General features: G+C 41.9%; 1 long non-coding RNA gene across 1 annotated transcript in view; it reads right to left on the bottom strand.

Annotated features, from left to right (window-relative positions):
- Window positions 1–211: 211 nt before the first annotated feature.
- Window positions 212–7,414, bottom strand: part of LOC119483422 — a 25,821-nt gene continuing 18,618 nt past the window's right edge. The window contains exon 3 of the long non-coding RNA XR_005205678.1: window positions 212–280. This is a non-coding gene — a long non-coding RNA (uncharacterized LOC119483422). The remainder of the gene's footprint in view (window positions 281–7,414) is intronic.

Raw genomic sequence — 7,414 nt, 5'->3', positions numbered from 1 at the left:
TTTACTTATATGTTTTAGAGAACAAAATTAAATCATAAGCTGATCCATCTGATCAGATTATCACCTGTCAATCAAACAGTCTTTGGTTTTATCTCAAGATTTGCACGACTGCTGCACATCAAACTCTTATTGTACAGTTTGTAATTTTGTAGGAATGTCAATCGATTAAAATAGTAAATCAGGATTAATGACTAATAATTGCGCTTTTTAATCAAAATGTACTTTTAAAGGGAGAATTTCCAAGTATTTACTACTCTTCTCAAGATGGGCAAATATGCTGCTTTATGCAAATATATGCAGGAGACTCGTGGGTACCCATAGAACCCATTTTCATTCACATATCTGGAGGTCAGAGGTCAAGGGACCCCTTTGAAAATGGCCATGCCAGTTTTTCCTCACCAAAATGTAACAAATAACGCGTTATTATTGCGTTCATTTTGACGGACCTATAATTTTTTTATTATCGTCGTCTTATTTTATTCTTTCTTTTTAACTTTTAAAGAGGCTTTTTACCGGTTCACTTTACGTGTTATGAGGAGTACTGCTCAGCCTGTTAAACCTCACGTTTATAGAAGAAAGAGTTTCAAACTGGGGACGAAGAGTTACAGAGACGAGGATGTTTAGCAGACGGGAAGGTCTAGTGGAAAAAGATATATATATATATAAAGCATCCAGCTATTTTAGAGCTCAAAGCTTGGATTGGTAGTGTTGTTCAACTACATTAGCAACACTGTGTTGGTTTTCAGGTTGGATCATTTAAAAAAGTCTAGTGTACTCTTGCTAGTTTCTCAACATTACCGACCCTACGTTTAACACACTAAGGACCATTTTGACCATTCTTTCACTCACGAGTTCCCAGACTTTATTAATGTGCAAAGCTGAATTGCTCAAGTACGTCTCGCTGTTTTTTTTTTTCTTTGGATGGCATCGGAGAGGAGAGCAAACTAATAATTGAATTGCAGCTCGTTCTCAGTTCACAAGGTAATAAAGCTTTTACTCTACAATCTACTTCTAAACGTGAGTAGCTGTGTTTCCTTGTTGGGTTGCGTTGTTGGACAGTTCAACATCTCATGTTTGACTTAACATGCTGCATTATCAAGACACATCTAGAATCCGTATTTAGTATAAAATATGAAACCAAAGTGAGTATTTCGAGCTGCTAAAGGAAGCTCTTTCATGAACCGGGAGGTTGGATGGTAGTTTGTTTATAGCAGGAACACAAAGGATGTAATGAAATGGACATTTATTTATCTGACATCTTCAAAGGCGGCTGGATATTATTGTAAATTAATTGGAATGAGACTGAACTCAGAGAGAAAACAGGACAGGAGGAGAGAAAGAGAGGAAGAAGAAAGGAGGAGGAGGGGGGACGCAGTAGTTCGGAGGTCAGTCCAATAAACAAACAACGCATCGATTTCCTGCCGCTCTCCGCCGTTCCTGGGGAAACCCCCTCGCCTCCAACGTCAGGCTCCACCGTCAGGTTACACTCATCTCCACTTATGTTAAAGACACTCCTCGCTGCTGGGGGAAGCCCCCCCACCCCTCCGCCTCCTCCCTGGTTAATAGCATCCTTCGGACATCTCCCGGGGACGGTGCATCTGAGGTGAACCACTACCAGAGATTGGTAATCATTTTATTAGAGGAAGTCAGAGCCGGGCTTCCACTCAGAGAGACGGATAAATGGTCGGGCCTGCGGATCAGAAGCTCTCAGCCTGTTTACACCAAGGAAATAAACAGCGAGGCAGAGCTCAGATCTCTTTCTGCTTCACCCTGCATGCTTTAACACGGCACTACACTATTATCATTTACACCTATAAAACCCCGAAACACTTGTAAAGCAGCTACTCGTGATAAGTTGCCCCATTTAACATTGTCTGTAAATAACTGGTCAAACATTTGAAATGAACGGAGGTCTCCAGGTGAAAGTCCTGTGTTGATTGGACCCGTCCATCCTCCCCTCTTGCCCTCCATACGTGGACTTTCTCGCTATATAAACTACGTCAGTTGCTCTCAGTTTACACTGGAGTTAGTTGAAAGCCCGGTGTGTCTCTTAGAGATGCTAAAGGGTGTGTCGGTATCAAGCTGCCGTACTTGATGCATCGGGAGTGAGACCAGATTGGACTTGACATCCGAATGACTGAAGTCTGCAAGTTCAACGGTTGGACATTTGTATTCTGCTGAAATGTTTTGACAAAGACAAGAGGGTGAAAGTCATTCTGGGAAATGTGTTACTTGACTAATGTGATAAGAAATGGACAAGACAGGTGAAGAGAAAATGGTTTCACCCAAAACAGTGAGTTGTAATAAGTTCCCATCCCAGATTAATGAGATCCAACAGTAATACAAGGTGGACGTTCCTCCTCTCGGGACGACTGGCAGGAAATAACCTCACATCTTCGTTTTTCTCTTTAATTTCACGATCATAAAGTGCTGAGCTTTCTTCCCCTCTTGTATTTTCATCCTGTCCTCCACCACAAAAGTGGAGAAATGGGAAAGCTTTTTTCTCTCCCTGTGTTTTTAATCCCTTTGCACCCTAATTGGCCTCTCTTTACTGTGAAGTGAGTTCAATCTGCAAGCAGATAAAACAAGTGTCGGGTGAGGGCGCAGGCACCGTGGCACTGTGTTCCCAAGCATGAAGTGAGCGGTTTTGAACTAATATCCAAGCCTCTGCAATTAAAAGGCTCCAGAGTCGTTAAAGTAACTCCCTTTTTTTTTTACCCTCCCCTGGAATACCGCTTCACCTATTCTCTGCTGCAGATGAGACGATGATAGCTGCTCTCAGATCTGCACCTCTCGTCCGTGTGAATGCAGATTGGACCGATTACAGCGGAGCCCGTTTATTTGTCATTTGCAGGCCAAACACGGCCTTTCATCATGTCAGTAAGTCGAGTATCGAGTGGTGCGGTGGGCGACGCCGTGCGTGACCCTTTGGAGAGGCGAAGAATGGCCGACAGGACCCTTTTGTGCGGGGTGATTTCTCCCGAAGCCTCGGCCCACCCATCCCAACACAATGGTGCTGTTGTGTCGGTACCAGGATTAACAACGACTGGTATTGATCCGCCGCTTCTTTCTTCCTCCGTGTCCGTATGAGAGGCCGCTCAATATCTGCAAGCTTTGATTTCTTTGTGGCCGTCTCTCAAGCGATGCTCTAATGTTCTCACTGAGAGGGCAGGAAAGGTTTGATATGACGGCTTACTTAAAGAAGCACTCAGAGCAAAGGAATGTGATGAGACTGATTAAATCATTTCAGTAAATATTAGGTGTCTATTAGTCTACGTTGTCCAGACATGATATGATGGAGGTTCCTCCTGATCATTCATGTGCATTTAATATGTTTTTTGCACAGAAGAAGAAGATATATCTGGCTTTAGGTGCACAAACAATACTTGATAGTAGGATGCATTATTGGTCGATATTTAAATAACGTTTGGTGGCAATGTTAAACTCCGAACTCCGAACATTATCAAGAACCTGCATGATTCACATGGAAGTTAAATTTTGGCAGAACATATTGAAACAGCTCTTTAGTATGTGCCAGATTAACTGCAGGGCACATATAATACTCTTTAAAAGCCTATTTGTTGCTTTCATGTTCATTTAAAGGCGAGTTTTGAACTGGAAATCTCTAACAGCGAGTTAAAATCCAGATTGTTTTTGCCCCGTCTTTGCCACACATTTTGGCAGAGCCTCTCCAGCGCCGTGATATCCGTGTTCGTTTATTCATTTGTTTGTCTGTTTACGTTATGTGTTTGCTTATTTATCCATCTCTTTATTTTTTAATGAGTTGAAAATCCACCAGAGAATCGGGGCTATGAAAGTTTAAAACGTGTACAGTAGCAGTGAGGGGAACATATTTACATTGAAGCTGGCCACAATCTCAGAAGATCCTCAAATGTAGGTTAGAACTGCAAAGTTAATATGCAAATGTCCTTATCTGCTGGGATTCACAAACAACCGTCATCCTGATTGATTTAATAAACTGCTTTTATCTTTCAAAGTGTTAATTAGGAGAGATGGGCCTCGCTTTGAATCGCAGCTTTCTGTGGCACATTTGAGAGCTTTCAGACAAAGAGAAACTTTCCGTCCCTTAACATCACTGAACTCGTAGCTTCTTCAACATTTTACAGCTTGTTGTTGTTTCTGAGGCACAAAGCTTCCCTGTAACACTGAAATATACTGTGGTTATAGACTGTCTGCCACCCGCATACATGCTTTCTGCAGTTTGATTACATACTGTCATCATGGACGGATTACTAAATGTAAAACGACCAAAAAAACAGACGTAAATATGTCAGCAAAGAGACGCAAAACGTATAAAATGAGACGCGTAGTGGCCAAATAGACAGAATACAACGACAAAGAGACGCAAAGCTACCAAGAAGAGATGCAAAATGTCTACAAAGACACACAGAACAACCAAAAAAGAGACAGGATACAACAACAAAGGGACACCAAATGTCTACAAAAAGATGCAAAATGACCATTAATGTGTCTCTTTGAATCTGTGGCTCCTGTTCTTCTGTAGGAGGGGTGGGGGCCCTTTACATGTCTGTTCCCAGGGGCCCACTGTCTCATAATCTGTCCTTGACTGTCATCATCATTATCATATAACTGATCAACACCAAACTAGTCTTCTATGTGACGTCAGTGGATTTGTACCATTGTGATTTAAATGTAGTTAGAATGAGTCTTTTATTGCCAGTAGTAGTTCTTTTTCTCCCAGACAGACTCTGAACCTCCGTCTCTATCCAACTCAATTCCTCTAAGTCTTTTTAATTTAGTTTAACTGCAGATTACTTGAAGTGCAGCAGCACATGTGCTGACCAAGACCCAAAGCAGAGTGCACACCTTCATTAATTAACTTCACCGGCTGCCAGTTAGTTTCACAGCACAGTCTGAAGACTTTGCTGGTGGCTTTTCAAATTTGTGAGTGGAATAGTGACATATTAATTCTGTTCAAGACACAAAACGACCAAAAAGAGACACAAAACGTCTAAAATGAGACATAAAGCGACCATAAAGACAGGATACGACAACAAAGAGACACAAAACATCTACAAAAAGATGCAAAGTGATCAAAAAGAGATGTAAAATGTCTACAAGGACAAGCAAAACAACTAAAAATAGACAGGATACAACAACAAAAACATGCAAAATGTCTAAAAAGAGATACAAAAGTGACCAAAAAGACGCAAAATATCAATAAAGAGACGCAAAACAACCAAAAAGAGACAGAATACGACGTCGAAGAGACGGAAAACAACCAAAACGAGATGCAAAATGTCATCAAAGACCCTCATCCCCCTGGATCTGGCCTCCTAGTAGCAGCCTGAGTCCAAGGTGATGTCTTTAAATGTTTTGTTTTGTCCGTCCAAAACCCAAAGATATTCATTTTAATATGAACTAAAACATAGAAAGGCAGGAAATATTCATATTTGAGAGACTGAAAACAGATTTTTCTGGCATTTTTTTTGCTATTATCAAATTAGTGGGTGATTATTTTTCTGTTGATGGACTAATCGATTAGTCGACTAATCGTTGCAGCTCTATTAGTTTCATTATTTTGAATGTGATTTTGCATGTGCTTATATTTATTTCTACTTCTCTATTTTATTTCCAGTTGATTCTAGTGTGAGATATAGCATTAAAAGAGCCGTACAGCTGCAGACATATTGGTTTGTTTTGCATGCCATTAACATGCTTTTCTGCTCACTCTGCCTGGACTCAACCTTCCTTTCCTTCGCTAGAGATAATTTCCATGACGCAGGAGTTGACGCATCCTCCTGGCGTGACCGTGTGTGTGTGCACGGAGGTGGGATTTTTGCTGGATTTACTGTACAGGTGGAGAGGTGGTTGGACTGAGCGGAGCCAGCAAACATGACGCAGGTGCAGCGTTTGGCTCTGACTTCCAGGCAGCAGCCAGTGTGTGTGTGTGTGTCGGTCGCTCTCTGCCAACCTGCAGGGTTCACATTGTGAGGCGACATACTGGCGAGCTGCATGCCAGTGACCAGAAAAACAAGGGATTCCCCTCCAGTCAGGGGAACCACGACATGAAATGCTGGAGCTGCCAAGGCCCCCGAAACCCCAAAAAAAGCACGCGGACATGTCTGAAAGCATCCTCTCGTTCATGCGTGTGTCTCCTGGTATCACAGAGTTTTGATCTCATCCGGTCGGACACTTTGAGGGAATATTTTTCTCCCCGCCATCCCAAAGCAATCTGAATAATTTTCATCTGCATATTTTAACTCTCAATCTATCTTTGATGTCTTATTTGTGTGATTATGTCTCCCTGCTTGCAAAAAAACAACCAGTATGCACCGACTGTCAACCACTCGTGGCACTTTCCTCCTCTTTTCCTTCTTCCCTTCTTCCCTGCGCACGGTTGGGACTGTTTTTGATTTTTTTTTTGGAGCGATCAAAGCGAACTCCCTCATGCTTCACTTCAAGTAAACACCAAATGGACGAGATGAAGAAACTTTAAAACATTGTTGACGGGCGTCCTGTTGAAGCCGAAGCCTCTCATGAGAAGTGTCTCGACGCTTCTCGTCTTTAAACGAGTTAAGAACTTTTTTATTCGGGCGTGGGCGGCCATCTTAACCTGAGCAATTAAAGCCGAGACAAACCGCGGAGGCTGCAGAAAGCCGGCGACAGCCACCGCGCCACCTCTAATTATTGACTGGCCCCTGGCTCGCTGGCGAAAAACCTTCATTATTCTTCTTCCTGTGGTAATTTGTATTTGCCTGACATTCATCATATATTGTTGGTAACCTTTAATTCATCTGCTGTTAGCACTTTTGTCTGCTGAAGTCAGGCTCCGGCAGGCCGGCCCTCCTCGTGCAAATGGTAAAAACTGTAAATTGGCAGCGTGGAAACGTCTGTGTCGGACCGAACTTTACAAATAACACCAAGATAATATCAGCTTGATGACTTTATTCTCCCTCTAGTTTAACTTTTGTAGCTCAGATTAGATGCAAAGTTGTAGGAAAACAGGAAGTGAGTGTTGTTGAAAACAAATTGTGGGATGATTCAACACGACTTCACTACTTCCTTTGTTCCGATCTTTCTGTTTTTCTCTTTCTTTCTTTTCTTAATTCCCTCTCTTGACTTCCTTTACTGGTTGTTTTGCTACTTTTCATTCCTCTCTTAATCTTGTTTTCACTTTCAGCCCTTCCCTTTACTATATTACACTTTCCTCCATCCTTCCTTCCTTCCTAATGTCTTCTTTATTTCTTGTTTTGCTCTTTATGTCTCATCATACTCTTTTTTGCTTTCTCTTTCTCCCAATTCTCTCCTTTCTTCTTCTCTCCCTCCTACATCCTTTCTTTCATCCCTTCTTCCTTTTCTTAGTTGTTGATCAGAATCCATCACGCACTGTAATGAATAACTAAAAGTATAGATTTGTTCGGGCTATCAA

The sequence above is a fragment of the Sebastes umbrosus genome, chromosome 24 (assembly GCF_015220745.1).
Source record: "Sebastes umbrosus isolate fSebUmb1 chromosome 24, fSebUmb1.pri, whole genome shotgun sequence".
In the NCBI taxonomy this organism is placed as follows: domain Eukaryota; kingdom Metazoa; phylum Chordata; class Actinopteri; order Perciformes; family Sebastidae; genus Sebastes; species Sebastes umbrosus.
This window is presented reverse-complemented; position numbering and strand designations above follow the sequence as displayed.